General features: G+C 35.4%; 1 protein-coding gene across 11 annotated transcripts in view; it reads left to right on the forward strand.

Annotated features, from left to right (window-relative positions):
• The window catches only part of Mef2c (myocyte enhancer factor 2C), a 158,949-nt gene that overhangs the window by 19,308 nt on the left and 114,992 nt on the right, over positions 1-24,649 (forward strand). Inside the window, exon 1 of one of the 11 annotated variants that reach the window (XM_090331659.1) lies at positions 12,061-12,135. The exons of the other annotated variants lie outside the window; for them this stretch is intronic. The gene's annotated coding sequence lies outside the window, so the exon portion shown is untranslated. Of the gene's footprint in view, positions 1-12,060; positions 12,136-24,649 lie in introns of those variants that run through there. 11 annotated transcript variants of the gene reach the window in all.

A 24,649-nucleotide genomic window follows, 5' to 3' on the forward strand; every position in this document is an offset into this window, starting at 1 on the left:
GTTTTATGCCATCTTGTTCCATTAACTTACATTCCCTTTTCATCTCGAGTTGTTTTCATTTTTAACCTTTATTTTAAAAAGCCATAGTAAGTTATACAGTGTAAATTTAAGAATGTGAGATATTTGACAGGACCTGTAAATGGATATTAAATGGATTTCAGGAATTTGTCCATTAACTTAATTAGTGCAAATGGATATTCTGGAAAATTTTAATTTCAGCATACTTTCAGTAGTTTAAAAAGAAAACAAAATCTTAAAACCACAAGTAGATGTGAAATAAATACTGACAAGTTAAAACAGGTCATACTATATTTGAAAACTAGGAAAGATTATATCAAGATTATTCAAGTGTACGGATTTTAAATTTCTTAACTGAGTAATTCTCAGTTCAGTAAAAAAAATACTTTCAAAAAGGGAAAAATCTTTTTAATTTTTATTAGTGTGAACTTTCTTTTCTTTAATAAGCAGTTTTCTTGTTTTTTCATGTGTATTGTTCTGCTCTTGACAAGAAATAAGGACACAGAGAGGCTGTCAGATATTTCTGAATTACCAAATGTCTAAGCTTAGAACTTCAGCATTAATAACTACCATATTTGTAATGTCATGGATTCCTTGCCAAATTTCCACAGTTCTTATTGGTAACTACATTTGGTTCCGCTTTGTTTCACTATTAAAGAGACTGAACTGCTTGTTTAGATTACCAAGTAAACATCAAAATAATTATGTTCTCTCTGTTTAAAAATGCTTTTGTAGAAATAGAACTTGAAGATTTGAGTATTCCATGTGTGACTTAGAATGAACTGGCTACAGTGGTAAATGGCCTCCATGTTGCTCTGTGCTCCGGTAGGCATGGGATTCGTGCACTCCCCTGGTCCTTATGCTAAGGCTTAGCTCTCATTCTTCCTACTGAAACCACTGAGGCCAGTTATGTCTACTTCCTGACTTGGTTTGTGACTGGAATTATTTAAATTCCCTCTTGTTGGAACTATACTCTTAAGACTCCATAAGCATCAAATTTATATTTAGGATCCATTTGTGTTCTAAATATACAGGAAATAAGTATTCATTATAAAGGCCTAGATTTCCCAAAGCTCGGGGAAGAAGTCATGGCTATTGGTTAATTCTATACAAGATAATTATGTAAAGTTATTACTAATATTTCAAGAAGAGGATATGATGTGGCTAATACTGCATTTCAAGAGCCTTTTAGAAAAAATTTTAATCAGTCAAGGACTAATGTTCACAATTCTCACAAACAGAATCTATTTAAAAGCTGTGCAGTATACTTGATTTTGTATGTTAAGGCCATAGCTAAAATCCTTTGAGGGGTTTTTTCCTATTATTATTTTGAGTTTAGATTCTATTTTCACAATCTTGGTTATGTAAGGATGTCTTTATAAAATACAAATATCCAGTTCTGACCCCTATATTTGGATTAAGTTTCTCTTCGATCTGGGCATTTCAGTTTCTCAAAGCTGCTTGAATGCTTTTAATGTAAAGCCTAAGTAGAGAACTAGTAGTGTAAGTGTGGATTCTGAATTTGCACCTGCAACTTGGGTTCATTGTGCAAATTACAGACATACAACTTAAAAACTACTCTGGGATTAGCCCATAAACTATCTACTGATATTCCCTGGCACGTTCTCTTGTACATTATGGCCTTCTTAACCATCATTTCATTTAATAAGTGTTCATTGGGGTGGCTTGCTAGGCATGAGGGATACAAAGTTGAAGATGGCAGCTCTGTTTCTTAGGACATCCATTTGATGAAGTGTGAGAAGATGCCAAGTACAGTCATAAGTCTGAGGTGATCAACACTATGCTGCAGATAGGTTAAAAGGGAAGTGACTTTGAAGGGATGGAAAAGGCAACACTTTCTGGACTGGTCAGATTATTCCTCAATACAAAAAGAGATGAGGGACTTCTAAAATGAGTACAAAAGAATGTGTCAATCCAGGTATCAGTGGCTCATACCTATTATCCCAGCTATTTCAGAGTCTGAGGATCTTAGCTCAAAGCCAATCCACACAAAAAAAGAAAAAAAAAATGTCTAAGAGACTCATTTCTAGTTAGCCAGCAAAAAAGTTGGAAGTGGAGAGGTACTTCAAGAGGTAAAGGGTCAGTCTTGAGCAAAAAAGCCAAGCAAGAGTAAAGTCCATGAGTTCAAGGCCCCAGTCTAGCACAAAAATAAGAAAACAAACAAGAAAATAAAATGAGTGACGCCCTAGCCATACACTGGATAGGGGAATTTTTAAGGGCTAACTCTTGTGAATGCGCAGTAGCCTCTCATACGATCTTTGTGTGACCTGCAATCTTTTCACCTGTGCTTTCCTACTTAGAAAAGCTGCCCAAATGTTCTCTAGAATTTTAAGTTCTAATCAGAATAACAGTAGGACAAGTTAAATGAACCCCCTTCCATTCTCTGGTATGCTTCCCAAAGCTCCTTCTTGAGCATCCCGAGCTAACTTGGAGAGCTCGCTCCTCCTCCGCTCCCACTCATGCCCTACTTCCTAGACACAGCTGAAAGGAAGGATGGCCTGAGCCAGTCCTCCTCTGCACTCCAGTGTTTTGACAAAGGATATAGAACATGTTATGAATAAGAGAGAAGGGCACCAGCAGGGAGATGCCCCAAGAATCCTTTATAGAATAGGCACTCAACTTTTATCTCTTACAAAAAGTAGTTTAAAAAAAAACTTCAACTGATATTTCTCCTTTTTTTCTTCTTATTCTAAGGGGGAAAAAAACAAAAATAAAAGCATTTGAGAATTAGTGGTATGCTTAGGAAAAATATGTTGTGTATTTTAAAAGAACTCTATTAAAAATATTCTAGTAAAAAGGAATAAATCTATAGGTTATAGCAAACTGTGTGGTCTTTTAAAACATACAGTACTTTAACACCTGGAGTTTTCCATACCATGTCAGCAAAGCACAGAAAACACCCATATACACCTTCTGATGCATGTGTATGTGTGTGTATGTGTATATGTGTTGCAGAAGACAGAAAGATAAGATATAATACTAGTAAAAGTAAAAATACAAATTCTACAAGTTACATAAAAACATTTCATTATTTCATAAAAAGCCTTACCATAAAGCAAACGTTTTCACTTTATTTATAAGAGGTTAAGCGATAGCAATAGTTATATAATGAAACAGAAGTCCAAATCTGTAAACAACCTTTGGCTACAGCTGCCAAACTGTTACCTCCACAAAGCAGAAAACCAGTATCTTTTTTTTCTTTGGGGAACAGTATTGAGGTTTGAACTCAGGACTTTGCTCATGCGAGTGAAATATGCTACAACTTGAAGCATACTCCAACCCCATTTTACTTGTCGTTATTTTTTTCTAAACAGGACTCTGTGCCTTTTGCATAGGGCTTCCCCTAGTTCCCAATCTCTAGTATCTCTGTTTCCTGATTATCTGACTTATTATAGTCACTATCTACCTTCCTCAACCCACAAACCATAATCTAAATGAAATAAACCCAGTTTTATATTGGGAGAGAAGTAAAGGAACTGGGTTACACAGCTTGGAAATATCATTTCCTAGTGACTATAGTAGCAGAGCATCACATTACTTATGAAAGACTGAGAACTTTGATCTGATAAGCTGACCGCTTTGGAAGTCATATAATGTAGTGAATTTAATCTCAAATAGATAATACATTAGCATCACACATGCAATTAGAAAATTATCACCTTGAGTAAATTAAGTATGCAGCATGGAATTCAATTACTGTATTATTTCAGATTTACAAGTCAGTAACTATCATAAGGTGAGATTTATTTTTTCAAACATTACTGAAAATCCTCCAATAGTTCAATGTGATCCAGTTGAAAACAATAGTTTGTTAAGATTTTAAATGCTTCCAAGATTGGTTCTGCAGAAAAAAAGGAATATTTATAATACTTATTAGAACCGTCCTGTCTCCAAAATGCAGGTTTTTTCCCTTCCTATTGTAACTTACAAATGTATTGAGAAGCAGTGAAGTCATCCAGATGAATTTTTTTCTGTCTGTCATAACATGAAATAGCTAAAAATTCCTTTCAACAAGGTGTTACATATAAGTGAAATATTGCAAAAATATGCTTGTGCTGGGATATTTATTGTCTTTCTACATAAATTCAATACAGTGGATCTCAGATTTTGTTCTACATTTGAATTTTCTCAAAGCTTTAAAAAAAAATACCCAGTGGTATAGCCAGGTTCTGGTGGCCGACACCTGTAATCCTAGCTACTTAGGAGGCTGAGTCAAAGCTGGTCCAGGGAGGGAAATCTGTTAGAATCTTATTTCCAGTTAACTTACAAAAAGCTGGAAGTGGAACTGTGGCTCAGGTGGTTGAGTGCTAGCCTTGAACTAGCTTGTGCACGTGCGCTCTCTCTCTCTCTCTCTCTCTCTCTCTCTCTCTCTCTCTCTCTCTCTCTCTCTCTCTCTCCCTCCTTCTCTCTCTCTCTCTCTCTCTCTCTCTCTCTCTCTCTCTCTCTCTCTCTCTCTCCCTCCTTCTCTCTCTCTCTCTCTCTCTCTCTCTCTCCCTCCTTCTCTCTCTCTCCCTCTCTGTCTCTCTCTCTCTGTCTCTCTCTCTCTGTCTCTGTCTCTGTCTCTGTCTCTCTCTCTCTCTCTCTCTCTCTCTCTCTCTCACACACACACACACACACACACACACACACACACGCACACACACCTAGTGCTTCTGACTTCATTGCTCTGGAATGGGTCTATAAATTAGCCTTAAAACAAAAAGTTCAAGTTTTTCCAAGGTGAAGTCAAGGTTAAGAAGTATTGTTAACAGGACATGCAACATCTCTAAAATTTTTGAAGATCTTTAAATCACTGAGGTGAGATAAATAGGGAACATCGGTCTTACTTTCCTTCTAAGTGCAGAATTGTGGAGAAAGTTAATTGACTGCTTAATTTATAACAACAGAATAATCTATTCCATAGGATTGTCCCTTACTAAGCCTGTGAGACCAGCTGCATCATTTCAGTTTCTGAATTATTGACATTTCTAAGGATGAACTAACAGGGGAAGTGGTGAACTTTATAAATAGACTGCCTACGGTATTTGGCATGAGGGGTCAAGATGTAGGCGAAGCTGGAAAAAGAAGACTTTAGTTTGGGGATTAGCCAGAGGCCAACAGTTATTAAACTTCCTAAATTTTCTTAAAGAAAAGGAAGAGTAAAATTCCTTTAAGAACACATTTATTTTTTCTTCCATGTGTAGTCAGTGAAATCCAGAAGGGAGAAAAATGTACCTTTTGAGCCAAAATTAGGTCATGCCAACCACAGTAAATTGGAAGGCCTAGTTAAAACGTAGTCTTGCTGGATTGCTGTGAACCCTTTGATGTCACACACATGGTGGGGCCAACACTTTCACGTCATGGCTACTGGGCGCTGTGGAGCAGGTCAGCGGCTACTGGGCTCTGATCACCCCAGTTGGGCTAGAGACTGTGCCTGAAAGGTACACTCTGGTGCATGGAACTGTTTTAATTTTTTAAATTATGACATTTTTAAATTGTGTGTGTGTGTGTGTGTGTGTGTGTGTGTGTGTGTGTGTGTGCGTGCACGGGCATGCATGTGAACTTGTGCCAGTATTATGGCTTAAATTCAAGGCCCTTGAATTTAATAATGGCTTAAATTCAAGGCCCTTGTTTCTCAAGACCAGTACTTTACCTTTGGAGCCACACACACCTTCATCTCCAGCTTTATGGTGGCTAATTGGAGATAAGAATCTCACAGACTTTTCTGTGTGGAGCAGCTTCAAAAAATGATCTTCAGATATGGACTCCTGAACAGCCAGGATAATAGCCATGAGCCATGGAGGCCTAGGTAATTGTATTTTGCAAGAGTGTTTTTATTTGCTTCTTTGTGCTGGCACTGAAGCTTGAACTCAGGGACAATGATAGTGAGCTCTCCCTTAGCTTTTTTTTTGTTCACAATGATGCTCTACCTCCACTTCTGCTTTTTGCTACCTAATTGGAAAGAAGAGTCTCACAGACATTTCTGCCTGGGCTGGCCTTGCACCACAATCCTCAGAGCTCAGCCTCCTGAGATCTGAATCACCAGTGCTAGCCCTGTAATTATTTACATATGCAAACAAGCCTGGCATCATTGTGCTCACAACTTCAACTGGATGTGTGGCTCAAGTGTTAGAACACCAGCCATAGTCAAAAAGCCAAGAGAGAGTGAGAGATCATTTTGTTTGATGACACTAGATCAGGGAAATATCAAAGGGAAACGGACCAGACACCTAAGCAAGAGTGACCCGACAGCAGCATTACTTTTCATAGGGCAAGGCTGCCAAACACCTACTTTATCTTTAAAAAGATAACTGAAAAATAACCTTAAAATTCAAATAGCTCATTCATTTATTCACTCATTCACATGAGAAGTGGTTGGATGGTTCTTTAGCTCTAAGAGATGCAGAAGAAAACTCTCTTGGTAGTCCTGCCATAGTTAGAATGTTGAACTTTTCTCCTTTAAACTACTTATTATTTTTATGATGTAAAAGAAAGTGCTTTTCTCCTCTCTTACCTGTGATGCATAATGTTTTGCCAGTGTTTCTTGTCATTATTAAAATGTAGACGTGGTCATAAAATGTAACTGGTTTCTATTACATAAAGAAAAATGTATGTATTCCTATGTGCAGGAAGACCAGAATAAATTGTAAAGTTTACAGAGATTTAACATAGAACGCCTAGAGAATTTTTACTATCTCATGTGTTCTTTCTGTGCTGACAAAAATCAGTGTGTGTTATGTTGAACATTACTGAATTCAGTCCCAAACTTTGTGATTCACACTTTTCTAGACTTACTGTTTGCAGATGGTGACCTTGTTTGTAGTCATTAGCAGCCGCATATCTATGTTGTATCTGCAAGAGGAAGTTTCTTTCTCCTTCAGAGCAGCATACCATACATAACAGTGAATATTCTAAATGATTCACTTCACATAAATTGTGGTATCAGTGATTATATAATATTCTGCTGCTGGCTGAACTGGGATATTATGCAGGCTACTGGAAGATCTAAATGCAGTCGAGTATAAAGAATTGGGGTCCTTAACTACTTAAGATGAGAATGTTCCTGCATTATGTGACATTCCCCTCTCTTTTTCTTGCATGCTGATTCTGTGTTCCTTATAACTCAAAAAAATGCTCAATCTGTATTGCTTTGGATTCTGGAAATACTTTACCAAGTAGAAAACACTAGAACTGGATCTTAAAGGAAGACTCCAAATGTGTGGCATCTTGTCACAATATGTCTTGTCTTTGGATTCAGACATACTCCATCACTGTGTACCCATAAATACATCTAGAGCACAACTTACAAATGTTTTCTATCCTAAAATAGATGTACAATTTATTTGTCCTGGTGCTAGCTTTGGTGTGGGGTAAATGGAACTAGAAGCTGAATTCTGTGCTTTGCCCTGGCTAGACAGGCACTACACAACTCGAGCCACAACTGCAGCCCCTTTTCACTTTTACTGTTGTTTGAATAGGATCTCATTTTATGTCTAAGCCAACCTGGATTGCAATCCTCCTTATCATTCATCACGCAAGGCTGGGAAGACAGGTGTGCATCATTTTCCCCAGCTTTTTTTGCTTGACCTGTCCTTAAACCGTAACCCTTTTGATCTTTGCCTCCTAAATAGCTAGGATTCCAGAGTATATCCATAAAATTTCACTGCTCACCTCAAAAGAGTATTTTAATAGTAGGAAACTACACTGCTGTTGTGATACCATAACTAAATTACATTGATCAAATTTCCTGTCACTGATCTTGTTTACCAAAGTCCTCAAAGAAAGTCTTCCATTTGCAGGCAGTTAGTTGACACATTGAACATATGAAAAGACATGTTATCAGTACAGCTGAGCAAGGACTAGGAAGAAGAGAGAAGAGGGGTGGTTCTGTGTGTGCATTAGTGAAAGTGGCTGAGGAGGATTGAATTAAACTAATATTGGAGCTCAGATATGTGGACTTCTAACACTATACCTTTTTCTGTTACCTTGTCTTTTCTATAATTAACTTACTGACCTGACCCTTACAGAATTTCCTGGACATTGAATTTTGTGGCCATGATCCTATGATTAAGAGTTCATAATTGAATGTACAAATAAATTGTGCCACTTCATTCTTCCTATAATCTATTGATTCATGTTCCTGTTGGGGTCCCTGAAATGCCAGAGCTCCAGTTTATAAATTCTTCAGAATGATATTGGTCATTAGGTGATGGGCACATGTATGGAAGAGTTTAAGATTGAAGTTCCTGATTTGCACAAGCAGTGGAGTTGTTTACATTGAATTGATTTGAATTAGATATTTACAAGTGGAGTTTGATTCTCAAGTTATGCCTCCATGTGCTTGAATTAAACTAATAGAAAGAATTTCTTTCACGTACTTGTAAGAGTCTCAGAACAATACTCTGTATTTGAAAGAGTTGTCTTGGTGTCATGTTAACTTCCTTATTTCTAAATTCATTATTTGATATTTGTTTTTTGACTCTACCTTCTTGACCTGAGCCCTAATTCAAATACACTTTGACTACTTGACAGAAAATGTGAAGGAAAGGAATGGAAATTCATGCATTATTCTTTAACTACCTAATCAATCACTTATCAACCCAACTAGCTATTGTATTCTTTTGTATCAGAAGAAGAAACTGTAAAAAGTGAAGAAAAACACCCAAAATTAATAAAAGACCTGTATGATCTTTTCATCACGGGTAGGACTACTGTGAGAACTAAATGTAAGTAGTCTTCTGAAGCATGAAGTGAATTTTTTTCTGAAGATTTCAAATTAACTAGGCAAGGTGGCTCACCCCATTAATCTTTGGCTACTTGGGAGGCTTGAGAAGATCAAAATGGAAAGCCAGCTCCACAAAAAGTGAATACTATCCTTCTTCTCAACCAAGAGCCAGACGTGTAGCTGTCCTTCCAGAGATACGAGAGGCCTTCTCAGGAGGACTGAATTGGCAAATTAACCCAGACCCAAAGATTTATAAGTTCCCATCTCAACAGAGAGAGCTGAGCATGGTAGCACTTTCCTTTCAGCTCAGCTATGGCAGGAATCCTAAAATAGAGACTCCTGGTCCAACTACATGTCCAGGTAAAAATCTTGACCCTATCCCAGTGTATCATCTCATGCTAGATGCATGGCTCCATGGTAAAGCACTTACCATGAAGCCCTGAATTCAAACTATGCACACACATTAATATCACAAATCTAATATAGTAATGTTAAGGCACATATTTTATAAGGCATGTTTTATGTATTATAAAAGTAGCATATATGATATAAGCAACACATAATACATTATATAAGGCAATATTTATAATATATAATTGCCATATAATATTATAATACGTGTTACAAATATGTGAATAGTGTATGAATGTCTATAACATGAGATACATATGAGAAAACACTTCTCAGATTATTTAAAAATATAAATTTGAAGGTATATTTTATATATACTTGCTTGGCTTGCTTGCTCAGCTGGTGTTGTACCACCTGAGACACACTTCCAGCCTGGCTTTTTACAGGTTATTTGGGTTTTTTGTTGTTTTTTCCATATATTTTTCTTGTAATTAATAGAAGGGTTACATTATATTCACCAGATAGAAGGTACATTACTTCACAAACATTGATACCCTTTCTCATGTCATGGTCCCCATTTCTCTCCCCCTCTACTCCCCCTGTCCCCGCTGATCTTGATTTCCCCCCTTCCCTATCCAATTTCAAATAACCAATTAAGCATATATGAAATATATCAGATAACAAGGTGAAATATTATAACAATATGAGATAACCAAGGGACAGCAAAAGAGATGAGAGATAACATAGTACATTAAGGACAACAATCACTCATTATATGGCTTTTGTTTGTATATCCTGGAGGTCCTTACATTTAATGTCATACTGTATGGCCTTATGTATCTAGATTTTGTTCTATTGTAAATCTCTGCTTGGAGAGCCCAAGGTTTCTGCTGATTATGACAAATGAGGGAAACCATAGAGTCTATTTACAGGTTATTTTGAAATGGGGTTTTCAAGGTTTTTCTGTCAAGACTGCCTTTGAACCACTGTGGATCTCAGCCTACGGAGTAACTATGATTACAGATGTGAGCTACCAGTGATGGTTTTCTAAGAGTTTTTCAGGTCCCAAGATTCACTAGCAGCAATCAGAATATAAGTGATTTTTTAGAGAAAGTTTTGCACAGGATCATTTGAAATTTGTGTCTCTGGGTTTTTTTTCCAGAAAGACAACACTGGTGCCAACACCCTTCCTCGGTATCTTCTAGTATGCTTGCTGTCTTCCTATACACAGAGCCACCACAGGGAGTGAGCCATACATGAACTATTCTAGAATAGGTCAGTCTATTCACATAAGTACTAAAATTAGAACAAATCCCAGTCCTCTGAAACACGAAAGTAAAAGCCTAAGGGCTCTACTGAGAGAAGTTATGATTCATGGCAGTCCTTTCTTTGTACCACAACAGAAAAAATGTCAGGTTGGGTGACCTAAGGATTCTCAAAGATCTAATGAAATGACATACCCACAATAGCATTAGAAAATGGACACATTGTATATATATATGTATAATCCATAATAAATTACAAACTTCTTGAGCTAGGGGACCTTATTTATCTTTGTTTGCTCTCTAGTCTAAATGAGGCTCTTAGACATAATAGGTGTTCCATCATTGTTAAGTTTAATTGAAACAAGTGAATGAAGGGTAGTAATGTCCTAATTCAAATAAGGGAGACCTGGGAAAAGCAGTTGATGAAGTAATTCCACCACTGGCTGTTCCCAGAAGAGCTAGCTTTCCCACATCTGACTTCAGCAGACTTTATTTATATCTACTTTGTGATGTTTACTAATTTCTGTCTGGCAACAAGGTTAATATTTATTTATTTACATTTATTTATTTACTTACTTACTTACTTTGCCAGTCCTGGAGCTTGAACTCAGGGCCTAAGCACTATCCTTGGGCTTTCCCAAGGCTAGTGCTCCACCACTAGATCCACAGCACTACTTCCAGCTTTTTTCTATGTATGTGGTACTGAGGAATCAAACCTGGGTCTTTGTGCATGCTAGCACAAAGCACTCTACAACTAGGCCAAACTCTGGCCCTAAGGTTAATACTTAAAGCATCCAAGTTTAGAAAATATAAGCTCTTTGTGACATTTCATCCATCTTTGCATTCAGAATATTCTTACTGGTAATTTTATAATCTTGCAGCTAAACAACCCCTTACTTTATACACGGCATCTCTTAAATACCTAGTTTACTGAAGGGTATTGATAATAACTGTTCTATAGAGCCAAAGCAATAATGTCTATTTCTTGTATTCTACTACAAATTTTGCACTTAGAGTCACTAATTTAGGCTGAAAAGCCACAAAGATTAAAACTGTTTTCTGACTAGAAAGCTAGCTAGATGGATAGATAGATGTTTTCTCATTCCTTTCACATACAGGTGATAGATTCAATATTGTATGGATACATAGCTTAACTTACAGTCTTGCATGTTGCTTTTTTCTCTCAAGTTTGCAAATGACTGGGGTTATTTCATCTATCACTTATGAAAATCAGAAGACAATAATACTACATTGATTCCGAAACAATGCTGTAAGATATATATGTTAGCAGACTGAATTTTTTATGTTGGTCATGTTTGCAAGTAAGCTTTACCAAATCTGTCAGAGTAAGTTGTTGCTTTTCTGTTTTGTTTTGTGATGAATATCTAACTAAAAATTTCTCTTATTCCTGTAACTAAATTTAAAAAGGAATATATCTTGTGTAAACCCATAAATTAGACATCTGAAAAAGGTAAATAAATTGTACCTTTTATCTGTTCTGTTGTTAGTTATCATAAGCTGATAGTGAAAATAGACAATCGGAATGATAGCTAAAATCACACATTTTACTCTTTATTAGCAATCTTCACTTACATTTGTTTTCATATGTGCTTTCTAGCCAGACACCAGTGGTTTATGTCTGTAATCCTAGCTACTTAAGAGGATGAGATCTGAGAATCATGGTGGAAGTCATTCTGTGCAGAAGTTTGAGAAACTCTTCTCTCCAATTAACCACCAATAGGCCAGAAGTGGAGCTGGAGCTGTGGAATCAAAATGGTAGAGTAACGTCTTAAAAAAAGTCTCCAGGAACATCATCCATGCTCTAAGTTCAAGTCCTAGAACCAGCGCAAAAACAAAACAAAAAATACTTTCTAAAATCATGTTATTTTGCATAGAATTCAATGATATAGGTAGTTTTTAATTCCCTGTACCCATTTAAACTGCAGTTAAATTTAATGATTGTCTAGGTACTAGGTAGCAGCAAAGAGGACATTTCTTCTTAGTAATCTCAATCAGTGATAAGTTGACTATCACATGGAAAAAGGAGTTTGATTATTGACTTTGGTCAAGTATAACAGCTTTGGCCTAGAAACTTTATCACCTATTAGAAACTCACTTTAGTGATGCATTCAAACCAGTAGAACATGCATAATTTTAAATAATATTTTGGAAATGAAGTAACTGATCAAAAATCTTTGTTAAATAAAGTTTTACTGTTGTAAAATGCACTTATTTCAGATAATAGTTAATACTAGAATATAGTTCTCGAAATGAACATTGGTTTGAATGATCTTTTATAGAAACTAACGAGAATATGATTCAGCCTTTTCTCATAATGTTTCATGTCTTTTGTTCACCACAACTTCCATGTCTGCCCTGGTTATTTGGGATATGAGCTTTCCTAATATTTATTAACAGAAATAGCTTAAAATTGTTTTTAATTATATAGAAAATATTTTCTCATTTGTTGCTAACAGTGTTGAAAAACAGTTTAATATACAGTTCTAAAGTTGTTTTAATCATATTATTATATCTAAAACAATATCAGTAAGATTTTTTAAAAAAATTTTTTTCCAGTCCTGGGCTTGAGCTCAGGGTCTGAGCACTGTCCTTGGACTTTTTCAAGGCTAGAGCTCTATCACTTGAACCTCAGCACCACTTCTGGTTTTTTTCTATGTATGTGGTACCAAGGAATTGAACCCGGGTCTTCGTGCATGCTAGGCAAGCACGCTACCACTAGGCCAAACTCCCGGCCCTCTCAGTAACTTTTAAAACAAGTATGGTACAGGTAATATAAAGCATTATTGTGTGTATTTATATGTATACGTATGTGTATTATACACATATAATATATATTGTGTATATAATGATATATACATATATATGTAAATACTAACACAATTGCTTTTGGTCATTTAGAGTTCCCCTTGTCATTACATAAAGTTGCAACCTAAAATACAAATACATCTAGATAATTTGGTTATATTACCACGCACTTATAGACTAAGTCTGATTGTATTGAATGCATTATCAAGATTCAAATAATAATCATCTTGGTACATTTTCATACAATTAATGTGCCCTAAGAATTTGAGCTACCTAAAATAGGTCTTGTAATTCCATGTATATATGATATTTACAGTCTACACATGGAAATATCAATTCATTTTTCATTTGAAAATACAAAAGAGTATTGTACATTGCTAAATCTTGATTTTTTCCACTAGGAAAAAATTAACTGTTCATTCAGAATGAGAAATGTGGAATAGTGCTGGCTTATAAAATGTTATATGTCGAATCTAGACGTTAAAGTCCTAACCAGATCCTAGCAGATAGTTAGTTGTTTACACTGAATGCATTCGGGACTTATTCTAGTTGATTGACACTAACATAAGGGACAAAACAAACACAGGACTTTATTCCCACAAGACAAAATCCAAGGTCTGCATTAAAGATTTTACTATTGGAAAGTTCTCTGTTCTCTGTATAAGTAGAAACCACTGAAGTCACAATGTGGACAAGAGGCCTAGAGGTTTTTTTTTTTCTTCTTGTTTGTTTTTCCATCTGAGTAATGTATAGAGGGGTTACAGTTATATTTGTCAGGAAGTAGGTGCATTACTTCTCACACATTGATCCCCTTCTCATGCTTTTGTCCCCATTTCCTTCCCCCACCCTGCTTGGAGCATCTTAATTTGCCCCTTCCCGTTCCTATTTCAAATAAACAAATAAACGCATATGCAGTATACCAGGTACTGGCTGTTACATCTTCAAATGGAGCCTAGCTCACTACAGCTATGACAAATGGCAGCTCTGAGTTCTGCTTCAACTTTGACCATGCTGTGTTCTCATGTTCTTTGGCCATTACTACTCAGTTGATATTCGTGAAGCAACCAAAGTAGCTATTATTTTCACTAACATGTTAGATTCTTTTTAGCATAACAAAGAACCAACATGAATCTAATTGTTGAGCATACAACCCCAGAGACGACCCTTCCTGTGGATAAATAAGTCATCTGCCACAGTGTCCTCAATGGCAAATAAATCGACATAATATCTAGGAGTGCTATAGGAATTCGATGAGTTATGTGTAAACAGTTAATGGAAAAGTCCCTGATGCAAAGCAAAATTAACAGTTACAACAATCAAGGTATTCTTTTTGGAAGACTTTTGTTTTTGCCTTTTGTGAGGAAAGTGCAGGAAACAGATTTCAATTAAGGAATACTAGGTGTTCTGATTTCTAGAGGTTTCTGAATTTCAAAATATTAGTGAATGGTATATAATTGGTTCAATGAACTTGCAAATCCAACTCCTTGAAATATCAGAGAAAACAAACTTTTATAATGATGAATTACCAATCTGAAAGATATAAATGTATGAATTTAGACAAGTAGGATTAATGTTAACTTTTATAGGCTATTATTAACTGAACCTTACACAACATTTTACATATCTATTCTCAGAATATTTCTCATGTGTCTATGACCCTCTTGCCTATTTTTCTCACATAGGTTTCAAAAACTTTGCTAGGTATATAAAAGATGTTTCTCACAGAAGCCACCTAGAACTTATTATCAATTTGTTGGAAATTAGTAACCAAGTGTTTTGCACAGAACAATGACATTAGCGGAGCAGAACTTTTGTCTCCAAGTATGGCAATTTTTTTATTGTGAATTATTTTTTTAAAATATTTTTATTGTAGTTAATAAAAGGGTTACATGATATTTGCCAGATAGAAGGTGCATTAATTCACATACATTGATACCCTTTCACATATCTTGGTCCCCATTACCCTCCTCCCACCCCCACCCCTCATCATGTATTCCCCCCTTCCCTTCCCTATCCAATTTCAAATAACCAAATACAAATATATCCAATATATCTGATAACAAAGTGAGATACTGTAACAATATGATATAACCAAGGGACAGCAAAAGAGATGAGAGATAACATAGTATATTAAGGACAGCAATCATTCGTTATATGGCTTTTGTTTCAATATTTTTTAACCAGTTCTGGGGCTTAACCTCTGGACCTGAGTGCTTTCCTGAGCTCTTTTTGCTGAAGGCTAGCATGCTACCACATGAGCCACAGCTCCATTTCCAGATTTTTCTATAATTAATTGAAGATAAGAGTCTCATGATCTTTCCTACCTAGGCTGGCTTCAAACCACAATCCTCAGATCTCAGTTGCCTAAGCAACTAGGATTTCAGGTGTGAGCTAAGAGGTCCGGTTGACAATTTTTAACAAATTTTCTTTTCCACTAGTGTGCCCCATTCATCAATGAATACAAGGATGAATTCTTTTTTTCATATATTTTTATTGTAATTAATAGAAGGGTTATATTATATTTACCAAATAGAAGGTACATTACTTCACAAACATTGATACCCTGTCTCATGTCTTAGTCCTCATTTCTCTCCCCCAAACTCTGTCCTTCATCTTGTTTTCCTCCCATTCCCTATCTGATTTCAAATAACCAAATAAGCATATACACAATATATCAGATAACAAGGTAAAATACTGTAACAATATGAAATAACCAAGAGACAGCAAAAGAGATGAGAGATAACATAGTACATTAAGGACAACAATCACTCATTATATGGCTTTTGTTTCTGTATCCTGGGAGGTCCTTTCATTTAGTGTCATCGACAAGGATGAATTCCTAATGTTTTTAAAACATTTTTACCCTAGTTTAAAGTTTCTGGTTAACAATATGGAGTAAAAAAAAACATGCTAATTAATTTTCTAACATCTTATATTATCTGCCTAATGGTGACTAGGATAACTATGAGAATTAGATTATATATAAAATGCTTAGCATATTACCTATTAGCATTATAATATAAAGAGATGGGAATTCATTGATATTTTGTGCATTAAAAGGGTGGATTTTGTTCAAGTAAGATTAACCCTCTGTACATCTCCTTCATATAAAAGCAAAGGTGATTACTAGAAATTAAAACACACAATTGGGAAATTGACATTAAACTAGACTTCTGGAAATATCTTTATTTTCTATTAAACTAGTGGAGGGGTGTGTGTGTGTGTGTGTGTGTGTGTGTGTGTGTGTGTCTGTCTGTCTGTCTGTCTGTCCGTCTGTTTACCCAGTAGGCTGGAGCAGGAGGATTGTGAATTCAAGACTAGTCTGTACTGGACCTTTTTTAAAATTTTTTTGGAATATATCATTGTGTTGGTTCAATAACAAAACAACTATTAGCAGTTAAAAGAAAAAAGTTCCAAATGCAGAACACTGGTAAGTTTTTAATAATGCAGATTTTCTCTACTACCTCTTCCTGCGATCTGCCTGTGGAAAAAAAAATTAGCCATGACACTATATTTATAAAAATGTTAATTATAATATAGAAATTTGTGTATTCTACATACATTTTGCTTGGATCATCATGATCCCATTACCAGTTATAATTTGTAGGTTTACAGATGGAATTTATTGACAGCTTTTAATCATGTACTTTTTAAATCAAATTTGTTTAAATCTAATTTTATAATTCAGATAATAGTTTCTTGAATTCAAATTTGAGGAACTGTTTTGTATTGCATTTGTGATCCAAGGCATTATTGTATAATTATAAAGAGAAAAATAAAATAGAAATAGTGACCTTGTGGGAGACTGTAGATTCATGTCTGATCTTGTCTTTTAAATAATTATGAATCTAATTACCCTATAGAAATTCAATCTGGCGGTCATGGAATTACTCTATAAGGCAGAGTTGTTGAGTTACTCAGTGAGAAAAAGGAAAGTGGTAATAGAGGAAGTTGGTATGGAGAATTGGTGCTGTACTCAGCTCTTTTGATCTTTTCTAAATATAGTTGTAAAATATTGTCCAGGTCAGCTGATGGAAACAAGGAAGTGCTTCCTCATGTCTTCTTTTTTTCCTAGTCATTTCACTAACATTTTGATGAATTAAAGTACATATGTGAAACAGATTAACACTGAGTTTTAGCATCAAATTGAGCATGGTTATAGCCCTTGATGTTTTCAATGTATTGTTCATCTCAGGACCAAAACTGCATTGGTATTCTAGGGGTAAATCAGTAAATGTTTTAATATAGATGTATCTTACAAGTCTTATTATAACATACAAGAATATCATTTATTCTTTGATGACTTGATTTAAATATAAGCTCTGTAAAGGAGATGTGTTCATCTATTTTTACTCTAAGCACATAAATAAGTCTGCTACATGCTAGTCAGTAGATACACTCAGAAGCCAATATGCCTACATGCTCACATTCCTTCTGTAAATGATGAATAATATTGATAAATGAAAAGTACATATCTGCAATAGAATCTAACTATTGAATACTAAATCATTCTGTTACTAACTCTGTGTTCCAGTGACATGTGCTAGATAAAAAAGCCATTCCTACATTTAAGAAGTATTTTGTGCTTTTGCAGTAATGTAAGCAAATGCGTGTTTTAATAGTAATTCACCAGACACAAATAATTCCTTTTAGAATCCAAAGTGCCATTTTCCAAAAAAAATTGTTCAATTTTCAAAATGTAATGTTTAACACTTCTTTCCTGCTGTATTATGTACACTGTGCATAGTTTGTTACAATTAAAATAGAAGAGCAAAGTAAAGGCATTCTTCCATTTATTTTTTGGAAAAGCACCTTAATTTGTCAGTGCATTAAGGCTGGTTATTGTGTAGTAGAAAAAGAAGAAAGGCAGGTGTACCTCCTGTGACTGACATGTATAGTACATGCCATTAATAAACCTGGCAGTAACCTTGGAAGCATTGCAAGTCATCTCCTTGCAGGAATAACGGTATTTGAATGAAATTTCTATCATGTTAAGCACGAAGGGAGTTTTCCTTATAACATTATGCTTAATCTTCTTTTTTTTCCTCCTAACAAAAGCACTTTAAAAGTGATTCTTACAATGATTTACTTTTTCCCTTTGCTCCCTCAAATGACAATTTACTTCATTGTCTTGTTACTCTCATTTTTCCTGTCATCATGGGTTACTGCTATATATTTGGTAACACTTTCAGAAAGAGTGAAGTCAGTTTTATTTTTATTACAGGTATAAATCTGCAGTCAAGTTTTATTATACCACTCATACGAAAGTTCTAAAAAGACAGAAAGTACATGGAGAGGAGACATAGGTTCAAAGATTCATACTGGAGACTTTTTTTGTTTTGTTCTAATGAATTTCATTTAATTATAAAATTAAATTCACTGGTCTTTGACATATTTAGTATCTAATATATTAGAAAGTTGTTTACAATCAATGAATCCGTTTAGGTGCACAAACTAAATTTTTTATGTATAGACTTCTTATGGTCATTTGTGAAGGATAGAAATTTATTAAGTATGGTAATTACAACATAGTGTGTTACTTATCAATTCATTTATAAATTTAGCCTTTTGTGAAACAACCTGTTTCCAATCCATTGTCAAATTAGTCTGCAGAGTCAAAATTTCTATGGTTTATTACTAAGATGTACACCAAATAGAAAAATAAAGGTATCTTACCTCTGCCTATAAATTTTAAGTAAATGACTGCTGGGAACCTGTAACAATATTCATTAACCACAGGGAAAAAGACTTGTCCTTAAATAGGGTGTAAGTATTATAGTTAGCTATAGAATTTGAACCAGAACTTGGTATTTGGGGTACATTTGATATTTGAACTACAAATAGAAAAAAATTTAATCCAATTGCCAAAGTACAGTCAAGAAAAATTAAGTAGAAAGAAAACAAAGCTATCTTCTTACATTTGAGAATCTAATTGAGAGCTTTTATTCAGATAAAGGATCATGGATGTCTTTTGAATTTGATATACATCCTATTCAATTGACTTAGTACATTGACATATGCAATTTAAGGACAACTTAATAAAAATAGTTCCTTAAAATGTGGTAATTCCTAACGCAGCAGTATAGCAGATGAGATAAGAACTGAGAAACCTGAATCAGCCTTTCTTAGCTTAATTTTTGCTACTTACTTGCTTTATAAAATATTTTTCTGTGTTTCTTTTTCCTGGAGAGAAATATCATAAGAGTATGATCTTGACAACATAAAATTACTCACATAAGCTGGGCATGGTGGCTCACGCCTGTAATGGTGGCTCACGCCTGTAATCCTAGCTACTCTGGAGGCTGAGATTTGAGGATCAAGGTTCAAAGCCAGCCTGGACACAAAAGGACCTGAGACTCTTATCTCCAGTTAACTTCTAGAAAATGAAAAGTAGGCCTTGGCTCAAGGGTAGAGTGGTAGCCTTGAGATGAAGAGCTCAGGGACAACACCCAGGCCCAGGGGTAGGGTGGTAACCTTGAGCTGAAAAGCTCAGGGACACTTCTCAGGCCGAGTATAAGTCCCATGACACACACACACCAAAAAAAAACCTAAAAATGTAAAACAAATTAAAAAATTATTCACATAGAATATCCAATTAAAATAATAAACATAGCGTTCCTGAAGAATGTTCATGCAATGTTACCATGATCACTGTGGTGATCAAAATTTGTTCCACAGGAATAACTTGTCAAACATTAAAGTAAGATTTGGCTACTAAGTGATTAAATCTGATTCTTCGAATCCTGTCTCACATCTAGTTCCAATGTATAATACAATTTCCTCTCATATTTGAATGGATTAGTCATGGAAGTTAGTTCTAATAGATCATAACGTATAAAAATCTTAGAAATAGAAGAATATTGTTTTTTCTATATATATTAGCATATGCATTACATTTTACATTTGCATCAAAAAGAATGAATTCATAACATTGATACAAATGGGAAGAAATAAAGAAATATTTTATATTACTCATTTATTCAGTTAAGAGTCTAACCTAGAATATCTTCCTTTTAAAAATGACTGGTATCATTTAGATTCTCACAAATACATGAAGCGTTTACCAAGGAATCCAACACTCTGGCAAACACCTCGCTATCTGTGACATGTTTTCTGCTTTGTCTCACTCTTTTATCCTCCTGAGCATTTTTTTCAACATATTTAATGAAAACTAAAATCATGACAAAGAAATCATCATGCTATTTCTCACTTCTTTATTTACTGTAATTTCACAGCTTATTCTGTATTCATAAATTCTCATGGAAGGATTTTCTCACTATGTATATTTTACTTTATTTTTTCTATGTGATTGATGTCTGTAATTGCACTGCATATTTCTAATCTTCTGTCTTTTATTATGTGTTGGAGAGTCATTGATCACCTGCCTTCCTCTTAATATAATAGAAATATTGAAATATTACTGTCACTGATATAGAACTTCAGGAAACATAAAAGTGACTGGTGTTTCTTGAGTTACTAGAGTTGTTTTTTTTTCATTTTCAATAAAACTAAGCAAAAACTATTTTGGCTCTGACACTTAGTCCACATCATCAGCCTTTTTTGTGTTTTGTCTATGCCATCCGGGACCCCAGTTCACTTACTTTTCTCTCCTCATAGATGATATGACAGGGACAAGCCTCTATTCCCAGGTTTTTCTTTTGAGATTGGGACTTACAAATTATTATGCCCAGACTGAACTTGAACCATGATCCTTCCAAACCTTAGCCTCTCCAGAAGAAGCCAACATATCTACCTGGAAAATATTACTGATAAATAAGATTTTCACCAAAGATTCAAAATATATTGATAGCCAAATACGGGCACAAATTCAGTTCTAAAGTACATGGAAGAAAAGATGAATTTTAATTAAGCAGATTTCAAAGGATTTAAGACAGTTTTAGAAACTTTAGTATGAAAGACTGAGGATGGTGTCACATTCCTGTAATCCTAAATACTCAGGAGGTAGAAATCAAGAAGATCAATATTGGAGGCTAGCCTAAGGAACTTAAGGACTTTCTTTCAGCAAATAAATTGAGTGGATGTTTCATACCTGTAATTTTAACTGTTGGAGAGGCATACATACATGTAACATAATCAGAGGCCAGTCCTAGGCAAAAAAAAAAATGTGAGATTTTTATTATGAAAAAAATAGCAAAAACGTAAGAAGGATTGTGGTCTGGCCTTAATAGCACAACATGTACTTAGCCCTGAGTTCAAACACCAATATTTCTGAAAAGGAAGGGAGAGATGGGTGGAGGGAGGGAGGAAGGGAGGGAGGGGAAAAAAGAAGGAAGAGAGGATATGAAAAGTATGGTATCCAGGGGCTGGTGGCTGATGCCTGTAATGCTAGTTACTCAGGAGGCAAACATACAGGTAATCATGGTTCAAACACAGTCATGGCAGAAAAAAAATCCGTCAGCAAAATGCTAGTCAGAGGAATGACAAAAGTACCAATTTTGAGCAACCAAAGACAAGCTAGCATATTTTCCTGAGGTTAAACCCCAGCACTGACCAAAAATAAAGAAAAAAAAAACTGTTTCAGATCAGGAATCTTGAAAAGTATGGCAATATTTAGTTGACTCATGGGAAATATAAACAGGAAGATCAGTGTCTAGATAGGCCCGGATATCAATGAGGACTGTATTCAAAAAACAAAACAAAACAAAAACAAAAACAAAAAACGTGGGTGGGGATATGGCTGAAATGGCTCAGCACTTGACTGGCCTGTTGCTGCCGAGTTCAGTCTCCGATACCAAGAAAAGGAAAAAGGAAGAAAGAAAACTCTGAAGAAGCAATGGAAATTTAAGAGAAATTTGAGAAAAGGAAAACGTTTAAGTAATAGAAATTATTTGAAAGATAAGAGAATGAAATTGATCTTCATAACTATATTTAGTTTAACCCAAACTATCTTCAACAAAGTATAAACTATATTCCTTTTCAGGTGGAGGAGAAAGCAGTAGAACAGCAGTTCCTCAAAGGAGAGGGAGAGGTTTCTTATATTCTTTTCCTCAGGTGTCACTAGAGCAGACTTGAAATATAATTACTCAAAAAAAAAATCAACCTTAAAACCATGAACAAAATATTCCTTTGCTTTACTCAGGTTCATTAAGCTCACAATGAAATCATGCTTGTGATGACAAATGTTAAATGTAGGAAGTGTGTGAACTTCAGGGCTCTCAGACACAAGGCAAATGTCCCAGAATGCCTCCTGAACAAGAGCCTGAGGCCAAGAGGCTGGGAACTGCAGTCAGCAACTCCCTTTTCCGATTTTGAACATATAAACAAGCAGAGTATTGACAAGTGACGCTTCTAATCCTACCTTCTCAGGAGGCTGAGACCTGAGTATTGTGAATTGAAGCCGGGCTGGGCATATAATTCCATATCTGATATTATGAAATATTATATATACTCATTCTGTAATATATCATTTAACATATATTATACATAACACTATATGTTATAATGTGTTATATGTAGCACCGTATCATATATGATATAACCTACTATATATAGTATTCACTTTCCAAACCTCTTGAGTTGTTTCAAATAGCATTCCTATCATTAAATTGGGAAATATCCTCCAAGTTACACAGATCCTAAAGTTAATAGTGAAACAAATAAGTTAGCCATTCAGTTTAAAACTGTAAATAAGTCCTGAGTAATGAGAGTGTTTGAGGTCTGGTCCTTGAAAAGTAGGGTTGGAACTCAGCCCGATCTTGGAAAAATGGAGAATCCATTAAAGACAGTGAAGCCAGGGAGAGAAAAATTATGAACTCTCTAAATTCAAAATCCCAAATGTGGAAAAGCATTACCTACATACAAGTTTACAAAGGGAAAATATGCAAAATTAAAATCAATAAAATGTAAACATGCTTTTTAAAGTCTATGTACTGTGGAAACAAAAATATTTGTTTGATGACCGTGTGCAACAAGTCTTTTTTGTTTCATTGTGTGGGCATGTTTGGGGTTTTTCTTTGTTTTCAGGTTCTTGCTCTGTTGCCCATGCTAGCCTCAGACTCGTAACTCTCTTGTTTTAGCTTCCTAAATTCTGGGAATGCAGGTGTGTGTCACTGTACTAGGTTAAAGGAAGACTTTGGGGGGTTTTCTTTAGAACTATATATATTTGGGGATTTGAAGTGAAGGGCCACAAAAACAGGAATAGAAAGTAAGGGAAATTATTAAAAGAATAGATATGACTTAATCCACACTCTTGGAGTGTTTCAAAGAAGAACATGGTCACAAAACATTGCTGTGTTCACAGTCAGAACAAAAGGGATGAACATAAAGCATTCTGAGAGGATTAGCTATAAGTAAGAATTTCCTGAGAGTCAGAGTTGTGAAATATCTGAATAAGTTACTGAGGAAAGTTATGTTGCTCCTTTTCCGGGAGGCCTTAAAAATAGGACAGGTGGAATCTTTGTGAAATAATTTGGGTATGATATTATGTGAAGGAAGGAGAGGTGATGTGACCTTGTGTGTCCTGCTGATATTAATACCTGGTATTTCTACTCTTACCATGGCTGCAAGCAATTGCATTTCTGTCCCTGAAGAAGGGAATTTTAATTCTTTCCTCACATCAGGAAAATTTACCTTCCTTGTCAAGATGCATGTTGAGATAAAAAAGTTTCGAAGTCCATTCTGAAATCCCTCATAGAAAACTTAAAAGAAAAACATTTAATAAGTACTCATATTGACTCTGTGTGTGTGTGTGTGTGTGTGTGTGTGTGTGTGTGTGTGTGTGTGTGTGTGCGCGCGCGCACATGCGCAGATCCTAAAGCTTGAATTGAGAGCCCGGGTATTGTGCTTGAGTTGCTTTTGCTGAAGGCTAGAGATCTCTGCCATTCTTATCCAAAGCTCCATTTAGGGCTTTTTGAGTGTGCTTAATTGAAAATAAGAGTCTCACAGCCTTTCTTGCTCTGGCTGGCTTCAAACAACAATCTTCAGATTTCATTCTCCTGAGTAGCTAGGGTTAAAACTGTAAGCCACGGGGTCCCCACTAGACTAATTTTTTAAAAGGTTTTTGCTGAGTTTCACACACACACACACACACACACACACACACACACACACACACAGACAAGCATGATGTCAGGTTGGTTTTTTCAGGGATGTGACCCTAAGTTATAATTTATGTAACATGTACACACCCTCCCCTTCGCAAAATGATCTTATTTTTGGACACACAACAGAAGCATCATTTATAATGACATAAGACCTACTGCAGAGATTCCTTCACTGTGGGAAGATAGAATTTGCCACCAGCAGGCCTATCTAGCTGAATTAGAATTCTCAGGGATTTCCTGTTTATGTACAGCCTTCTTACAGTACAGAAGGAAAAGCAGCAGCCATTTTGAGCTTTCATTTTGCAATCAGCTGCTCAGCATCTTGAATTTAGTCTTGGATATGAAGTGGCAGTGTTTTTTAAGGGCCCTGACCCACCGTTCTCATTAATTAGTACAGTAGC

Source organism: Megascapheus bottae, chromosome 4, assembly GCF_031878675.1.
Source record: "Megascapheus bottae isolate mThoBot1 chromosome 4, mThoBot2.hap1, whole genome shotgun sequence".
NCBI lineage: Eukaryota > Metazoa > Chordata > Mammalia > Rodentia > Geomyidae > Megascapheus > Megascapheus bottae.